Below are 20,759 nucleotides of genomic sequence, written 5' to 3'. Positions count from 1 at the left end.
GATTCTAAATTTATGTAAGAGTCCATACGGATCTTATAATGTCCACCAAATGGATGATAACGAGGCTAACATGTGCAGTGATGCTACATAATCAAACAACTATGAAAGTAAGTATGGTAATACAGGGCAAGAGGTACTCACAAGAGAAATGCAGTGTGTAGTATAGTTGCAAGATTCTATGGTCCCTTGAGAATGAGTGTTCTTCTGATCACAGTTTTCATGCAAGTGAGACGTTAAGGCAAATGCAGAAATGTAGTTCAAATTGTGATGTGATATCATAGGCAGTACCTTACGCTCCAGACGAGACCAATGTGCAACAAGATTATTCTAGTCACTGTCTAATAAATGTAGCACCGGAGACATTACATGAATTTTGCTTAGAGGCTTGCCATCAAAGTGTGCTTGCCTCAGGTAGGAACGATACTTCATCAATGAGTGCTTGAAAAGCGCAACCAACCCTTGCTCGTCTTGAGAATCCAGTTTGGTCCTCGCCTATTTAAAATAATGAAACCTTGTGTCTTCTGTCAGCAGAAACATATGCAGTAATTACCATCAATAACATTAGTACATTACTTATGTGTAAGTTGCAGAGGAAGATTGGAAATTGTTCTGTGTCTGCTGTATAATATTTCCATGAAGGAAAGATGCGCACAAAGTTCCTGACAACAATATAAGCTTCGTCTTCTAAACTGGGAAGAAATGGAACAGGGGTCCTATTTGCTCCAATTGGGGCTCTCTCTAGTTTGAAAAGGGATTTGGTAACTGGATTTGGTGTACTCTTTGCTGGAATGGGGGTTTTGCGTCGTAGAGCTGGTGCTATGTCAACTGGCATCATCATATTGTTTGCTGCAGTTGGGGTCTGCTGAGTTGGGGCATCAGAAATGACCAGTATAGTAGGGCTAGAGTCTGCTAGAGTCAGGGTGTTTTGTGGGTCAGGTGATATTGCAACTACACCTAATGGGCTATTTGATTTATCAGGTGTCACTAGCTTTTCCAAATACTTTGCTCGTGCTCCTCCGCGATCAGCAATCTCCCCCTTGCTTTTGAACGTCTGATACACAAGAACAGCATTCGAATGGATAAATATGGTATGATGACAGATGGAATATGTACTCAAAATGGATAGGCAGGGCATATTCACATACATGATGTGTAAACTAAGCTAATGGCAGTGCAATAAAGTAGAAGCAATTCAAAGCATCAGTTGCAAGATATGTGCGACCAATATAACCTTGGAAAGTTAGAGCAAGCACCTTGATGGGTGAATAAGATAGGGCATCTGCCTCTGACTCCTCCACTAGGGAGCTACATTAACTTAGGTCTCCCTCTAGCTCAGAATCACTGTTGGGATCATATTCTGAGCATGAATCTGTAGGTGGAGATCATTTGCATTGCATTGCATCCAGACTTGATTTCAGTCCCTTAATGCCAAGTTTGATAGCTATGGCATTGTTCCGCTTTATTCTTTTCATGCACGCAAGCTCATAATCATTATGATAATGTTCAGAATATGAGATTCATGAAAACATAAAAAGTAGTCAGATTATCTATGGAATGCATTGCGGATTCAACTCGAAGAGTGTCTCCCTATAAACCCCTGCATATGCAAAGTTCACCCCCACTGTGCTGACCAGACCACACGGAAATACAAATCTCTTATGTCTCTATAACAGGCAGACAAACATTTCAAAACTGAAGTAGGAACATTAGAATCATATCAAATTCGTATTTGAACAAATAAACTAAGGGATTATGAGTGGCATATTGTTTAGCTTCAAGGGTGGAGTGCTGGTAGTGCGACGCATAGCAAGTAGGCAGATTGTATTCCATGTAAAAGCTTGTAGTCTATGTAAAAGCTGGAAATGACACTTTCTTTCTATACAATGCAGTGTTCGTTGCCCACACATGATGGAAGAGATCGTACAGAGAAATACTATTCACTCATGTCTATATATATATATATATATATATATATATATATATATATATATATATATATTGGAATCACGCGAAGATGGGCCACGAGGGGGTACCAGGGTGAGCCAGCCCCACCCGGCGCGCCCTGGTGCCTAGTGGGGCCGTCGTGGCTCTTCTGGCCCTCCCATGAAGCTTCTAGTGCCTCTTTTCTTAAAGAAATCGTCAAAAAGTTTTGTTGCATTTGGAGAACTTTGATTTCTACACAAAAAACACCACGGTAGTTCTGCTGAAAAGATCTTTAGTCCAGGTTAGTTCCACTTAAATCATATAAAATTGAACCCAAACCATATAAAATTGTTTTAACCATGGCATTAATACTTCATAAGTTATAGATATGTTGGAGACGTATCACCTGTTAGACTTATGGCGGGACACACATCAGGTCTGGTACACAGCATGACATACACTATAGAGCCTTGGCTGAGGCATAGGGGAGGACCTTCATCACTACAAAAAATACACTTCCATGATGATACGTGTTTATCATAGTAGGACACGTTTTCGGTCATGCATGTACATCCATGACAATTTTATGACAGAATCAAGATAGTCATACATGTGCTGTCGTAGAAGTGTTCCATGACATTACGAAAATTATAATCACGGAAGTGTCCACTTCCATGACAATAAATGTCGCGTCATGGAAATGCTTTCGTCAAGGGTGACCGACACGTGGCATCCACCGTAACGGCTCGTTGTTAAGCTATCGGGTCCGGTTTTGGATCATATAACCCGCTAACAGCCAGGACCAATAAGGATTTTCCACGTGTAAAATTCCCATTGGCCGGAGGAAACACGTGTTGGATGACCATTGGAACAGATGTCATCCATTCATTGTATAGGAGGCGCCTATGATACGTCAACACGTGGCACAGCCCAACACAGACCCATATAGGTTAAAAAGGCCGGCCCAGTCAAATGACCGTAGTACTTACTCAGGTACTAGTGGGCCAGCCTAATAATTGCATGTTTAATAAAGGCCCATTTATGGCCCGAAGCCAGATCTGGCACATTAATTGTTCGCCGAATATTTGGGCTGAATTACAGCCCAGTGACTTTCGGCCTCTTAGAGGCCCGATGTAGACATGGGCCCATTTCAGCCCGATGTGTCTTTCGGCCTGGGAATGACCCAACCTGCCCATGGGCCATATATGGTCCGACGCGACATCCGGCCCACTAACGGCCCGTGATAAAGGTGGCAACAGTTCAGCCCAATGTACCTTTGGGCCTGTTAAAGGCCTGTCGTATAATTCAGCCCGTTGATGCCTGTACTAAGCTTTCGGCCTGTTAAAGGCGCATGATATCAGTAGGCCAACTAAGGCCCGAGATATGTTTCGGCCTGGTAACGGCCCATCATATAATTGGGCCGAAAAAGTCCCGGTCTACATTTCAGCCTGCTAAAGGCCCGTCGACGACTAGTGAAAATTGAGGCCCAACATGCATTTCAGCCTGCTAAAGGCCCAACATGTAGAATATTCAGCCTATTAATGGCCCAACGCTACATGGGACAAACTAAGCGCTGGGTCCACAAAAGGCCCAACTAAAATTTGGGCTGAATATAGGCCGGAGTAAGTCGTGGGCCTAGCGCAAAGTGTGAAGGCCTCAATGGCTATTAGGGCCCAAGAAAGATGCATGCCGGCCCAATTGTGGCCCGCTAAAAACCAGGCCCGTTAGAGGCGAAGGTTTCGGCCCGGTCGACTTCATCAGTTTTTTAGATAGCGAATGATGGCAGTAACTAGTAGGAATTAAGAACAAACCTGCTCTATACAATAAAGAAATTACGGCATAGTAACTTAGAATAAACCTACACTATACAATAAAGGATTTACGGTATATTACATGCACTGGGCATCGAAGTTCACCACCAGTGATCATAAAGCGCAACGAAGAAGCATATTACAAAAACTGGGCACCATTGCAGCATAACAAAACAATACTAAACTGAGACCACTTCGAAGACAGTTCAAGAAAGGTTAGGCTTGCATGGGAACTACTGCACAAGTTGCTGAGCAAGGCTGTGAGACCGGCCTAGCATGTTAGTCATAGCTTCTAGGTGTAGCTGTTTAGCAATGAGGTTCTCATTGGTGTTCTCCGCAATCTTTCTTAGAGATAGGACTTCAAGTCGAAGTTTAGTTGCAGAATGCCTTTCTGCTAGAACTTGGGACTGAAGAGGTCGAACTGATTCAGACAGCGAATTCTATGAGCTTGTCTGACTGCTAGTCTCAAGTAACTTGAACACTGCATCAAGACAAGACTTTGGGGTTGTCTCGCTATCTTCAAGATGTTTTGCCTTCTTTGTTGCAATATATGTTGGGTTTGTCTCACAGCCTTCAACAGACTTATCCATGCCATCAGGCATATCACCCTAAAACAAGCAGAGAGATGACATGTTTTGCACGTGTATAAACAAATATGATAACTGTGCTTTCAATTCCATCCAATTTGAATTGGAAAATAAAGAGAAAGTTCAAAATATCAATTGCATAATTTGGCATTGTTCCTAATGCGGGGAGCTTACCCACACTACTGGATTACCATGTCAACATAACAAGCATAGATGAAGGGCAAAGACAATCATTGTATCTATTTTCGTTAATGTGCATGGCACGTTGTTCATATCATCAGCCACATCAGTAAGATAAAACTGGATTATAGATCCACAAAAACAAGCATACATATAGTGAGTATTGAGTAATGTGCATGGTATGAATGAGGAATTTGGTTTTACAAGTAAAACTTGGAACTTACAGTTCTTGCGAACATGCATTTTGATAGAAACAGCAAACTAAACAGTAGTAAACAATAGGGAGTATGAGCAAATTAAGTAACAGTTGACGATAAAGGCTTTAGAAGGACTGACTTACATTAATAGTTAACACCGGCTTTATAATGCCCTTCTCCATGTCAAGGGAAGGATAACTCAAGAATTTCAGCACAAAATCTTCTTCATAAGCATTGCCTGTACTCTACATTTTGTAGAGAGTAATTATAGATATGATAATACTAGAAGGAATAGAGGATAATGAAGATAAGATGGAGATTGATGCTACATAATCAACTACCAATCCCTGGAAGTACAAGCGTTACAGGACAAAATTTACTGACAAGAGCAATGGGCTACACTTCTGCACTGGCATTGTCCGTGTATTCAACTTTTTGGTAAGATTAAATATAGATTTGATATTTTTTTAGTAAATGGTGGGCGAGGGAGATAAGATGCAGAATGCTACAAAATGAACCAATCCCTCTTCCCATAATACAAGAGTGTTTTGAACACTGGTGTACTATACAAAACGTTCTTATATTATGGGATGGAGGGAGTAGCTGTTAATGTAAATACAGTGATAGACGACGTTCAGTCCTTACAAGAGGTCTGCAGAGCTAAACCTCTTCAAAATCATTGGGTTGATTCTAAATTTATGTAAGAGTCCATACGGATCTTATAATGTCCACCAAATGGATGATAACGAGGCTAACATGTGCAGTGATGCTACATAATCAAACAACTATGAAAGTAAGTATGGTAATACAGGGCAAGAGGTACTCACAAGAGAAATGCAGTGTGTAGTATAGTTGCAAGATTCTATGGTCCCTTGAGAATGAGTGTTCTTCTGATCACAGTTTTCATGCAAGTGAGACGTTAAGGCAAATGCAGAAATGTAGTTCAAATTGTGATGTGATATCATAGGCAGTACCTTACGCTCCAGACGAGACCAATGTGCAACAAGATTATTCTAGTCACTGTCTAATAAATGTAGCACCGGAGACATTACATGAATTTTGCTTAGAGGCTTGCCATCAAAGTGTGCTTGCCTCAGGTAGGAACGATACTTCATCAATGAGTGCTTGAAAAGCGCAACCAACCCTTGCTCGTCTTGAGAATCCAGTTTGGTCCTCGCCTATTTAAAATAATGAAACCTTGTGTCTTCTGTCAGCAGAAACATATGCAGTAATTACCATCAATAACATTAGTACATTACTTATGTGTAAGTTGCAGAGGAAGATTGGAAATTGTTCTGTGTCTGCTGTATAATATTTCCATGAAGGAAAGATGCGCACAAAGTTCCTGACAACAATATAAGCTTCGTCTTCTAAACTGGGAAGAAATGGAACAGGGGTCCTATTTGCTCCAATTGGGGCTCTCTCTAGTTTGAAAAGGGATTTGGTAACTGGATTTGGTGTACTCTTTGCTGGAATGGGGGTTTTGCGTCGTAGAGCTGGTGCTATGTCAACTGGCATCATCATATTGTTTGCTGCAGTTGGGGTCTGCTGAGTTGGGGCATCAGAAATGACCAGTATAGTAGGGCTAGAGTCTGCTAGAGTCAGGGTGTTTTGTGGGTCAGGTGATATTGCAACTACACCTAATGGGCTATTTGATTTATCAGGTGTCACTAGCTTTTCCAAATACTTTGCTCGTGCTCCTCCGCGATCAGCAATCTCCCCCTTGCTTTTGAACGTCTGATACACAAGAACAGCATTCGAATGGATAAATATGGTATGATGACAGATGGAATATGTACTCAAAATGGATAGGCAGGGCATATTCACATACATGATGTGTAAACTAAGCTAATGGCAGTGCAATAAAGTAGAAGCAATTCAAAGCATTAGTTGCAAGATATGTGCGACCAATATAACCTTGGAAAGTTAGAGCAAGCACCTTGATGGGTGAATAAGATAGGGCATCTGCCTCTGACTCCTCCACTAGGGAGCTACATTAACTTAGGTCTCCCTCTAGCTCAGAATCACTGTTGGGATCATATTCTGAGCATGAATCTGTAGGTGGAGATCATTTGCATTGCATTGCATCCAGACTTGATTTCAGTCCCTTAATGCCAAGTTTGACAGCTATGGCATTGTTCCGCTTTATTCTTTTCATGCACGCAAGCTCATAATCGTTATGATAATGTTCAGAATATGAGATTCATGAAAACATAAAAAGTAGTCAGATTATCTATGGAATGCATTGCGGATTCAACTCGAAGAGTGTCTCCCTATAAACCCCTGCATATGCAAAGTTCACCCCCACTGTGCTGACCAGACCACACGGAAATACAAATCTCTTATGTCTCTATAACAGGCAGACAAACATTTCAAAACTGAAGTAGGAACATTAGAATCATATCAAATTCGTATTTGAACAAATAAACTAAGGGATTATGAGTGGCATATTGTTTAGCTTCAAGGGTGGAGTGCTGGTAGTGCGACGCATAGCAAGTAGGCAGATTGTATTCCATGTAAAAGCTTGTAGTCTATGTAAAAGCTGGAAATGACACTTTCTTTCTATACAATGCAGTGTTCGTTGCCCACACATGATGGAAGAGATCGTACAGAGAAATACTATTCACTCATGTCTACGGTTCCAGTATTTTGAAACAGGGTGGTCCACCCGAAAATAATATTGACAACAAATATGACAAGGCAAGCATAGATGTAATAAATCAATCGTTTACTTGTGAGCTTACTAGGACAAGTATGCAGAATTGTAACTGCAGTAAGAGACCGTCCAAAATCTGAATCAAGAAGTTTGTCTAGCACTTATTGTTTGCACCTAATCGACGTGAATAATTGGATATCATATCGAATGAGTAAGAAAGACAAGTAAAATTGTCAACAAACCTGGCCTGCAGTAGTAATCTGGGTCAATGTCACTACGACCAACAATCCAAAATTACTAGTGTCTGTTCCTAGGGCCAGAATTTTGAAACCCTGTGAACTTTACGGGTACTAAAGATTACTGAAATACATATGAACCATTAACTGTAGGTAGCACTCAGCACACAACAAACCCTAATGATAGTCCTGCCTAATGAGTAATGAATCAATTAGAAAATGGGTGATGAGGAGTGGCTGCTGAGTGTTGAGGACGTATCTCAGGATAAATCCAGTTGGCTTAGTGGGTGCTGCACGCCTGAGCCCTGAACAGGCTGGGAAGGTAGGCACAGTGGCACGCCCCGCAGCGGTGATGCTGTTGGGCGAGCGGCTCCTGACCTCCTGTTAGTCCGGCGTCTCCTCCTGGAGTCATGCCGTCCGGGGACGGCAAGTCGTCGACAAGGCAGGTGGCTGGGCGCGAGTAGAAATCGAAAGCGCACAGCAGAACATAGGGGAATAAGGGCCTGGGCCAACCCAAAATCCCAGGGTGGCCCGCGGCCCACCGTGGGCACCCTGTAGAGATACACACCCAAGTGTTCTTATGCTAGCATTTTTTGAGCAAAAGAGGGTTTCCCCTCCGATTTCTATTAAAGAAACCACAACGGAACCAACATGATCAATTAAACCCTAAGCATGATCAAACCCTATTATGACCGTGTGATGGCAGATTTAAAGCTGCAGACCGGAGAAATGGTATTTAGCATCCATTGTTTGCTTCGAACTAAGAACTAAATTCTAAGAGCTAAAAACAAAGTACAGAAACCAAGTTACGATCTATTTTCTGGTTGAGATCGAAAAGTTGAGGAGATATGAAGTACCACCTCTCTTGCAGCGTCGTGTAGGCATCGGGGGTGCAATGGCTGTCAGTGGCTTTGAAGCAGATCTGCGAGCGTAGATGGGTGCATCGGGGGATAAGTCCAATTGTGGTGGAAGAGAAGGTCATGTGAGCGGCCCCGGCAAAGAGGACGACGGCGCCGATGAGGCGAGAGGATGCGATGCAAGGCTCTTGGTCCCTCGTCGTGGATGAGAAACGTCCATCTCTAGGAGTGGATGACACGGTCTTGGTAGGCACTCCGGCATGGTGGAGGAAAGTGGCTATGGATGGGGTGGAGGACGGCGGCGATGGATGGGGTGGCGGCCGAAGGAGGCTGGTGTGGGGATGGTGTTCTAGCGCAGATGTTTATGAATGGGAAAATGGAGGGAGAGGTACGAGGAACCATCGTTTTTGGGACGCACCAGTCTGAAATATGGGAAAGTTACGAACTTAGCCCCCATTTAAAATTTGGACGTCCTGTCGGTTGGGGATAGGACAGTAATCTCGCATCTCACCAATATTTGCCCAAAGCGATTTCTGGCGAGGAGATGGTGTTTTGGCGCCCATGGTTGGCGCCCACGGTGTATGAATGGGGCTGACAGGTAGAGCGGTTGTGTCACGTCTGAGTGAAGTTACAAACCTGCCCCTATTGAAAATATTTGCCTACATCAATTTCGGCCAAGGCGAGTTTGTTTTGGCGCCCACCGTGTATCAACGGGGAAATTGTAACATCCCAAATTTTCAATTTGGAATGTTATACATAGCTCATCATATGCATATCATATTTGCATCCCGTTTGCGATCCTAGAAATCCTAAGCAACTCAAGGACCCACAGAGAGAGTTGGGGATTTCACCATTTTCATATTTGAATTTTTCTCAAATTTGAAAAGGGGATCACTTTGGTTTTAATTTTTTTTCTCCGAAATATTTCCAATATAAAAGAGAGGAGATAAAAGGACTTCTCCAAAATAAAAGAAATATTGACGAAAAAATGTTAAAATCAAATAAACATTTTATTTGGGATTTTATTGCTATTTATTTGAATCAGAAAAATATGCATTTTTTAAAATTGCATCTTAGGCCAGAAAAATTTCACCTTGTTCTAAATATTTTATTTAGACGGTGAAAATTGTTTTTGGCATTTTTAATTTTTTTTTATTTAGGATTTTCTTCATCGGAATTATTAAAAACGTTTCGCCCGACTTGGCCAACGGCCTAGCCGAGCCAGGCCAAGCCCAACCAGCGCCGCCGCCTCCCGCAGCCGTGCGAGCGCCAGACTCCCGCCGGAGTCTGGGTCGGCCTCGGCGTCCATGCCCCTCTAGCAAGCCATCCCCCCGAGGCCTTTATAAGCCACGCCGCCGTCGCCCCTATCCACCTCGTCCTGCCCCGCCGCCCGCAGCCTGCCACCAGTGCCACCGCAGCCCGCCACCAGCGCCGCCCCAGCCGCCAGCCCATGCCGCCTGCCGCTGCCGCTGCCCACGGACCGCCACTGCCCCGCCGCCCCGCGTCGACTACGCCGCCTCGCCGGAGCCCCTGCCTCACCGGTATCCCACCACCGCCGTTTAATCGGCATAAACCGATCCCGGTTCGTCGATTTTTAGTTCGTTTTTTTAATTTTATAAGGATCGGTTTTCTCGGTTTAGATCTATTCCACGAACGTTCGTTCGTTTAGTTCTTATAACGAACGAATTCGTTCGTTAGGCTCTGTTAGTGGACGTTCGTCTGATAGATTTTTTTTCTTTTTCTGTTTTATTTTTTGCCAGGGACCTATCCGCGAATACTTTTGTCGCAGATTAGCCCCTAATCTTCAAACTGTTGCAACTTTTCAACCGTTCGTCCAAATCCAGTGAAACCAACGCCAAAATCTTCATCTCGAAGTCATCTTTCCGGTTAATCAACTTGAACATGGTTTTGACAATTTAAAATTTGGTTTCAAGAAGATTTGATTTCGAAGTTCTTTTGATCGTAGTTTCAGTTCTGTAGCTCCGATTCGATTGATGCTTGACTGCTTATGTATGCTATTATTTGTTTGCAATAGAATTTCCGGAGTGCGAAGCATGCTACTATGAGTCTCTAGGGTTTGTAGATTGTTAGCAAGGCAAGTAACAATTTGATCATACCTCTTTATCACCTAGTTTTTATGCATTAGTTTCAACCCTCAAACATTGCATGTGTAGGATCTCTTAACATGTGGGTATTGGGAAGTAGGTGATGAGGTAGAACCTATTGCCCTTTTACTATCAAACCCTGGGAGTTACTTCTACGTTATGCTTATACTGCTATGCTATGTTTGTAGACGTGGATTGGTTGAGTGTATCCATGATAGATGTGAGAGTTGTTAATTAATGGTTAACTTAAGGTGGCTACTTAAATACACATCTTGGTGGATTGGTTGCGGGCACCTGGAGAATCCAGTGTTTTCCTAGGATATCCTAGAGTACCCATATGATCATCCTATGGTTCGCCACCCAGGCTCAGAGGGATCATAATATTATTCATGCTAGAAACTTTCGTGTGCCGCCACAAGCCATTATGGGCTTTGGCATAGTTGAGTATGTTGCGTGACCTCTTTCAGTGGTAGGCTAGCAGATCTAGAGGAAAGTAGGTGTAACTGTCTACCCAGAGTAAAGAGTTAATGCTTTTGAAAGACTATGTCTCGGTCATACGTTTCTCAAACACCTTGTAGTGCGAGAAAACCAACGAAGGAGATCGAGTCTTATGGGGAAAAGTGTGCAAACCTCTGCAGAGTGTACAAGCTAATCATGGTTAGCTGTGTCCCTGGTTATGGACATCTTGAGTATCTGGTTCATGGATTATCATGTTGATCTCATCACTCTAAATTAATTTGTTGGGTTATTAATATTGCTTAATTGGGATTGAGTTGGAGGAACCTTCTCAATGTTTATCAACTACCATGATAGTTAAACAAAATATATTCCTTTGTTGTAGGGGAAAATTGGCTTTTCGCAAAAACATTATAACTGTAGAGCCTCCACCAGCCAAATATGCATATAGTTATAGCTGTTACCTGTTCATTGCTCTACAGTGTTATATTGCCAGCATATTCCATGTGCTGACACGTTTCTGGGCTGCAACATATTATGTTGCAGACTTTTCAGATGAAGAGTAAGGTGCGCTGGGTCGTTGTTGTGCACTCAGCTATGCCGTTGGAGTTGATGGACTCACTTTATCTTCCAAGCCTTCCGTTGTTATCTTATTTAGATGGCCTTAAGCCATATTATTGTATTAAGTTCTCTCTTGAAACTATCAATGTAATAAGTGTGTGATTGCAACTCTGTTATAAATCCTTCGAAGTATTGTGTGTGTCAGCATTACCGATCCAGGGATGACACTTATGCACAGAGATTCGACCGTCTGAGGTCGGATCGCTACAAGATGGTATCAGAGCACACGCTGATTATAGGACGCGACCACCAAGATAAGACATAGGACAGTCTTCTCTACTCATTTCTGACTCCTCTCCATTTTCCACTCTATAGATGGCAGACCCAAGGAACAAGTTTGCTCAACCGGATGAAGATACACCCTTTGGACGACACTTGAAGGAAGTCACTAGGTACCTGAACATCAGAATACCAAGCTTCATCGGGACCTACACCGCCACTTTACCAAAGGAGGAGTGTTGGATGATTCGAGTTCAAGTTCTAGGAAGGACATTCACTCCAGTTACTTAGCCCATAGAGTTTTTCTTTGATGCACCAACCTGGAGTCTAGGAAGGAGCATGGCAGCTCACATCGCCATGGGACACATCGGCGAAGTTTATCACAAGGATCTTAAGGACACCATCTACCAGATATGTGGGCGCCGAGATGAGCAATGGGAGATGATCAGCACTAAGAGGGACATATCCATTGCAGCCTTCATCCAGGAGTTAAACCAGCACATTCGTCGCCAGGAGAACCAAATGTGCGCAAGCATGATAGATATGAAGAAGTTGATGACTACGGACATGGAGCTTGAAGTGGAACTCAAGTCTACACATGATGGATATGAGGAGGAAATCGCAATACTAGTAGAAAGAATGACGACTTGACGAGGAATCTAGGAGTATTCATGGGAGACCCCGCGCCAGGAGGAGATGACGACCATCCCGAGGACTACATCATCATGAACGACACCGACTCCGACCCCGAAAGTAGTGATGATGATTACGAAGACGAAGCTGGAGCGGATATCATGGAGTCTTCCACCGATCAAAATTTCTAGATGACCACCATATTAGTAGTAGTATTTCCCCCATGTATATTGTAGTAGTCCGAGTATTTCGTAACGGTAGCTAGATCGATTGTATGCCCATGTTTGAATTGAGTGGTGTGATATGATTGTGTTTGTCTCATGTGCATATGGGTAGTGCTTTCTCTTTAGACCTCATTTCTATTCTAATCTCTCCCATCTAAACCCATCAGATGCCTCCGAGACGTGACCCCGGATTTTACTTCCCACAGGAGCTCACTCAGTTGATCCAACAACAGAATGCCTTGATGCAGCTACTAGTCCAGAACGAAGCTAACAACAACAACAATAACAACAACCCACCACCACCACCTCTAGTGGACAACCTAGCCCGTTTTCTGAGGTTGAATCCGCTAGTGTTTTCCAATAGCACAGAACCGATTGTTGCTGATAATTGGCTACATAGGATTGGAAGGGAGTTGACCACCGCAGGTTACACAGATGCGGAGAAAGTGTGCTTTGCCGCACATCAATTGGATGGACCCGCAGCCTCATGGTGGGAGAATTACACAGCTACTTTTCCCATAGCCAACGTCACTTGGGATCAGTTCCAGCAAGCATTCCGCACAGCCCATGTCTCTATGGGAGCAATGAATATGAAGAAGTGTGAGTTTCGCCACTTACGCCAGGGAAACAGTATTGTGGGGCAGTACGTGGATGAGTTTAGCAAGTTAGCCCGTTATGCCCCAGATGATGTGGCCACAGATGCCGCGAAGATGGAGAAGTTTATGGAATGACTGAATGATGAGATGAGTATGCAGTTGATGGTGGAAAAATTCACTAACTACCAGGAGTTGGTAGACCGGGCCCTGATGATTGAAAACAAATAGCAGCAGATAGAGAGCCGCAAACGAAAGTATGAACAGGGGAAGTTCAATTCTGGAGCTCAGCAGAAGCCTCGCTTTACCCCTAACTCCGGAGGTTACATCCATAACCATGGAGGCCATACTCACAATGGAGGAAGTTCTCATAACCACAGTGTGCCTAATAATGGAAATGGGAATGGAGGAAGCAGCAGCCAGAACCGTTCCAACCCAGCAACGCCCACCAAGAAGGATCTAAGTCACATTACTTGCTTCAAGTGCGGGAATACTGGACACTATGCCACCAAGTGTTCTGAAGCAAAGAATGGAAATGGAAATGGAAGCTCTGGGAAGAAGCCCAACCCATTCAACAGGGGACAAGTGAACCACGTTAACGTGGAGGAGGTTGAAGAGCAATCAGATGCAATGATAGGTAATTTTTTGGTTAAGTCATTTACTGCAATCGTTCTTTTTGATATTGGTGCATCACATTCATACATTTCAAGGGGATTTGTGGATAAGTATAAGTTGCCCACCAAAGTTCTTAGGACACCTATGTTAGTAAGCTCACCAGGAGCAGAGTTTATGGCAAGCCAATGATGTTTTCAGATGCCATTAACCATAGGTAGACATGTTTTCCCCTCAGACCTAGTAATTCTGGAGTCACAAGGATTGGATGTGATACTAGGCATGGATTGGCTATCGATGTATGATGGAAACATCGATTGCGCCAGTAAGTCAATTATGCTCACCACCCCGGAGGGAAAAAGGATTAAGTATGTATCCATGCATGCGCCAAGGAGGACCCAAGTAAATTCCCTCTCAAGAGTTGTTCAGGACGAAGTGCCTGTAGTGAAGGATTACCCAGATGTATTCCCAGAGGAACTACCAGGCATGTCGCCGGATCGAGACATTGAGTTTATGATAGAGCTGTTGCCAGGCACCGGACCTATGTCAAAGAGACCATACCGGATGCTCGCAAATGATCTGGAGGAGATTAAGAAGCAGATTAAGGAGTTATTGGAGAAACTTTACATTCAACAAAGTTTGTCACCATGGGGAGCCCCACTGCTCTTAGTTGAGAAGAAGGATGGATCCTTGAGAATGGTTGTTGATTATCATGCATTGAATGAAGTGACGATCAAGAAAAAGTGCCCATTACCGATGATCAATGATTTGTTTGACCAGCTGTAAGGAGCTAAAGTATTTTCCAAGATCGACCTACGGTTAGGATACCACCAGCTGAAGATCCGAGAAAAGGATATACCGAAGACAGCTTTCACCACTATGTATGGGCTATATGAGTACACGGTCATATCATTTGGATTTATTAATGCCCCTTCCTATTTCATGAGTACGATGAATAAGGTGTTCATGGAGTTCTTGGATAAGTTTGTTGTGGTGTTCATTGATGATATTTTGGTATACTCGAAGAATTAATAGGAACACAAGGAGCATTTGCGTTTAGTTCTCGAGAAGCTCAGGGAACATCAGTTATATGCCAAGTTCAGCAAATGTGAGTTTTGGTTGAAAGAAGTTCGATTTCTTGGACATGTTATATCAGGAGAGGGTATAGCAGTAGACCCTACCAAGGTTCAGGTATTCACTGATCGTCTAGCACCCACCTCACTAGGGGAGATCCACAGTTTTCTTCGACTCACAGGATACTACCGGAGATTCATTGAGAATTTCTCCAAGATTGTGAAACCTATGACGGAGTTGTTGAAGAAGGACACTAAGTTCAAATGGACAGATGAATGTGAGGCAAGTTTTCAGGAGTTGAAGAAACGTTTGGTTACAGCCCCAGTGCTGATTTTGCCAGATATACGCAAGGATTTCCATGTGTATTGTGATGCTTCTCGCTGAGGACTTGGAGGTGTATTTATGCAAGACGGAAGAGATGTTTCTTATGCCTCACGACAGCTTCGACCGCATGAATTGAATTATGCGACGCATGATTTGGAGTTAGCAGCTGTAGTTCATGCACTCAAGACCTGGAGACATTTTCTTATTCGACATCTTTGTGATGTGTACACGGATCACAAGAGTTTGAAGTACATTTTCATGCAGAAGGAGATGAATCTTAGACAAAGGAGATGGTTGGAGCTTATAAAGGATTACAATATGAAGCTACACTATCACCCAGGAAAGGTCAATGTCGTAGCAGTCGCGTTGAGCCGAAAAAGTTATGCCAATACCCTTGTAAGCAGAGGATTTCCGGAGGAGTTAGTTGACGATCTCAAGAAGCTTCGTTTGGAGATAGTCCCATGAGGTTTTGTTGCAACAATGGAGGTTCAGTCAACATTATTGGGAAAGATTCGAGAAGCTCAGAAGGATGATAAGGAAATTGCTGAGATAAAGAAGAAGATGAGTGAAGGAAAATCCAAAGGTTTTCGTGAGGATGAACACGACACCTTATGGTTTGAGGACCGAGTATATGTACCCAATAATGCAGAAATCCTGAAGTTAATACTACAGGAAACTCATGACTCGCCATACTCGATTCACCCAGGAAATACCAAAATGTATTTGGATTTGAAGGAGCGTTTCTGGTGGACTAGTATGAAGAAGGATATTGCCGAGTATGTAGCCGTATGTGATGTATGTCAGAGAGTGTAGGCAGAGCATCAGAAGCCACCAGGATTACTGCAGCCTATGCCGATACCCGAATGGAAGTGGGACAAGCTTGGCATGGATTTCATCACCGGATTACCCAGGACCCGATCGGGATATGATTCTATCTGGGTAGTAGTGGATTGTTTGACCAAAGTGGCTCACTTTATCCCAGTGAAGACCACCTATACGAGTGCGAAGTTGGCCAAGATATATATGACCAGGATCGTATGTCTGCATGGAGTTCAAAGGACCATCATATCGGATAGAGGGACTCAGTTTACTTCGAAGTTTTGGCATCAGCTGCACCAGACTTTGGGAACCAGGCTAGAGTTCAGTACAACCTTTCACCCGCAGACAGATGGACAGACCAAGAGAGTCAATCAGATTCTGGAGGACAGCTTGAGATCTTGTGCGCTAGATCATGCATCCAGCTAGGATGATAATTTGCCGTACGTGGAATTCTCATACAACAACAGTTATCAAGCTAGTCTGAAGATGGCCCCTTTCAATGCCTTCTATGGAAGGAGGTGCAAGAAAACCGTTGTTGTGGGATGTAGTTGGAGACCGTCAGTTGTTTGGACCGGATTTGATCAAAGAATTCAAAGAGAAGGTTAAGTTGATTCGCGACATACGAAAGGTACCTCAGTCCAGGCAGAAGAGTTACGCAAATTCAAAACGCAAGGAGGTAGTCTATGAAATCAGAGACAGAGCAAATTTTCGTGTGTCACCTCTCCAAGGAGTTAAACGTTTTGTAGTTAAGGGAAAGTTAGCCCCGAGATTTGTAGGACCATACCGAGTTTTGGAACGTATGGGAGAAGTTGCCTACAAGTTGGAGTTACCCGAAGGACTGTCAGGAGTTCATGATGTATTTCACCTTTCCCAGTTGAAGAAGTGCCATGCAGAGATGGCCGATATTCCTCTCAAAGATATAATGCCCCTGGAAGCAATTCAATTGGATAGTGATTTGACCTACGAGGAGAAACCCGTCAAGATTCTCGAGTTTGCTAGCCGAGTTACCCGCAACAAGGTTATTAAGTTTTGCAAAGTTCAGTGGAGCCACCATACCGAGGATGAAGCCACCTGGGAACGAGAGGAAGACCTATGGAAAGACCACCCACACCTATTTTCTAGCCAACCTGAATCTCGAGGACGAGATTCATCTTAAGGGGGGTAGGTTTGTAACATCCCAAATTTTCAATTTGGAATGTTATACATAGGTCATCATATGCATATCATATTTGTATCACGTTTGCGATCCTAGAAATCCTAAGCAACTCAAGGACCCATGGAGAGAGTTGGGGATTTCACCATTTTCATATTTGAATTTTTCTCAAATTTGAAAAGAGGATCACTATGATTTTAATATTTTTCTCTCCGAAATATTTCCAATATAAAAGAGAGGAGATAAAATGACTTCTCCAAAATAAAAATATATTGGAGGAAAAATGTTAAAATCAAATAAATATTTTATTTGGGATTTTATTGCTATTTTATTTGAATTAGAAAAATATGCATTTTTCAAAATTGTATTTTAGGCCAGAAAAATGTTCACTTTGTTCTAAATATTTTATTTAGATGGTGAAAATTGTTTTGGCATTTTTAGAAATTTTTTATTTATTTAGGATTTTCTTCGTCGGAATTATTAAAAAAACGTTTTGCCCGACTGGGCCAACGGCCCAGCCGAACCGGGTGAAGCCTAACCTGCGCTGCCGCCTCCCACAGCCGTGCGAGCGCCGGACTCCCGCCGTAGTCCGGTTGGCCTCAGCGTCCGTGACCCTCGCGCAAGCCACCCCCCGAGGCCTTTATAAGCCACGCCGCCGCCGCCCTTCTCCACCTCGTCCTGCCCCGCCGCGCGCAGCCCACCACCAGCGCCGCCGCAGCCGCAGCCCCACGCCGCATGTCACCGCACCGTCGCCCCGCGTCGACGCCGCCGCCTCGTCGGAGCCTCTGCCTCGCCGGAATCCCGCCGTCGCCGTTGACCTCGCCGCCGCCATTTAATCGGTATAAATCGATCCCGGTTCGCCGGTTTTTAGTTTGGTTTTTTTATTTTATAAAGATCGGTTTTCTCGGTTTTCTTGGTTTAGATCTATTTCGCGAACATTCATTCATTTAGTTCTTATAATGAACAAATTCATTCTTTAGCCTCTATTCGCGGACATTCATTCGATAGATTTTTTCTTTTTCTGTTTTATTTTTTGCAAGGGACCTATCCGTGAATACTTTTGTTGTAGATTAGCCCCTAATCTTCAAACCCTCACAACTTTTCAACCGTTCTTCCAAATCTAGTGAAACCAACGCCAAAATCTTCGTCTCAAAGTTCTCTTTCAAGTTAATCAACTTGAACATGGTTTTGACAATTTAAAATTTGGTTTTAAGAAGATTTGATTTCAAAGTTCTTTTGATCGTAGTTTCAGTTCCATAGCTCCGATTCGATTGATTCTTTTTGCAACTTCAGTTGAACTTTCAGTTTGGACCTTCTTATTTGAGTTTTACCCTTGCCTCTATGCTTGAGTGCTTATGTATGCTATTGTTTGTTTGCAATAGAATTTCCGAAGTGCGAAGAGTGCTACTACGAGTCTCTAGGGTTTACAGATCGTCAGCAAGGAAAGTAACACTTTGATCATACCTCTTTATCACCCAGTTTTTATGCATTAGTTTCAACCCTCAAACATTGCATGCGTAGGATCTCTTAACATGTGGGTATTGGGAAGTAGATGATGAGGTAGAACCTATTGCCCTTTTACTATCAAAGCCTGGGAGTTACTTCTATGTTATGCTTATACTGCTATGTTATGCTCACGTGGATTGGTTGAGTGTATCCATGACAGATGTGAGATTTTTAATTAGCGGTTAGCTTGAGGTGGCTACTTAGATACACATCTGGGTGGATTGGTTGCGTGCACCTAGAGAATCCAGTGTTGTCCTAGGATATCCTGGAGTACCTGTGTGATCATCCTATGGTTCGCCACCCAGGCTCAAAGGGATCATAAGATTATTCATGCTAGAAACTTACGTGTGCAGCCATAAGCCATTATGGGCTCTGGCATAGTTGAGTAAGTTGCGTGACCTCTTTCAGTGGTAGACTAGCTGATGTAGGGGAAAGTAGGTGTAACTGTCTACCCAGAGTAAAGAGTTAATGCTTCTGAAAGACTATGTCTCAGTCATCCGTTTCTCAAACACCATGTAGTGTGAGAAAACCAATGGAGGAGATCGAGTCTTGTGGGGAAAAGTGCGCAAACCTCTGCAGAGTGTACAAACTAATCATGGTTAGCTGTGTCCCCGGTTATGGACATCTTGAGTATCTGGTTCTGGGATTATCATGTTGATCTCATCACTCTAAATTAATTTGTTGGGTTATTAATACTGCTTAATTGGGTTTGAGTTGGAGGAACCTTCTTAATGTTTATCAACTACCATGATAGTTAAACAAAATATATTCCTTTGTTGTAGGGAAAAATTGGCTTTTTGCAAAAACATTATAACCATAGAGCCTCCACCAGCCAAATATGCACATAGTTATAGCTGTTACCTGTTCATTGCTCTACAGTGTTATATTGCTAGCATATTCCATGTGCTGACCTGTTTTCGGGCTACAACGTATTATGTTGTAGACTTTTCAGGCGAAGAGTGAGGTGTGCTAGATCGTTGTTGTGCACTCAGCTATGCCGTTGGAGTTGATAGTCACTTTATCTTCCAAGCCTTCCGTTGTTATTTTATTTAGATGGCCCTAAGCCATATTATTATATGAGGTTCTCTCTTGAGACTATCGATGTAATAAGTGTGTGATTGCAACTTTATTATAAATCCTTCGAAGTACTGTGTGTGCCAGCATTACCGATCCAGGGATGGCACTTATGCACAGAGATTCGACCGTTTGAGGTTGGATCGCTACTGAAATGGAGGGAGAAACAGAGGTCTTTTGGATGAGCTTGAATCAAATGTGTTTGGCTGCCCATGTTTGGCGCCCACCGTGTCGGAATGGGTCAGAGGTGGTCGTGTCACGTATAACTGAAGTGACTAACCTACCCCTGTTGAGAGCAGTTGAAATCGGGCTGATGGATTGTCCGTGTAAGGGGTAGACAGTAATTTCCATCTCCCAAACACTTGGATTCGGGCAGCCGACGTGGGAGTGGACATTTTGCTGCTTGTTTCGAATTTTGGGACAATAAGCATCCATGTTTACCCTGGCAACTAAATTCGAATCCATTTTGTATTCCTATATGAATCTTTATAAATCATTCTATGTGTTTTTATATATCTTCAAAAGCACGACAAAGATGTATTCCACTGTCATATATGAATATGATTTACAAATGCCGATACTCGAATTCAGAAGCTCGAATTCGAATATTTGGAACACTTTATGTCCAACTCAAATGTCACATGCAGCATAATGTGTACTCCCATTTAGATATGTACACAAGCGATGTATCAAGATTCAAATACTAGTCAATCAACCAAGAATGTACAAAACTAACAGACATATAAACACTTATATATATGGATCAATAATATCAACTAACATACATAAGCCAGGCCGCTGTATTTTTTTGCTAGAAGAGCATCCTTTTTCCAGCGAAGCTAGTACAACATCTTGGCCCTTTCCGATGCGTGCCACTTATGGTCGGTCTATACTACTAT

This window comes from Triticum aestivum, chromosome 4A, assembly GCF_018294505.1.
Source record: "Triticum aestivum cultivar Chinese Spring chromosome 4A, IWGSC CS RefSeq v2.1, whole genome shotgun sequence".
In the NCBI taxonomy this organism is placed as follows: Eukaryota; Viridiplantae; Streptophyta; class Magnoliopsida; order Poales; family Poaceae; genus Triticum; species Triticum aestivum.
The sequence above is the reverse complement of the archived record's forward strand: the minus strand, read 5'-3'. Positions refer to the sequence as shown.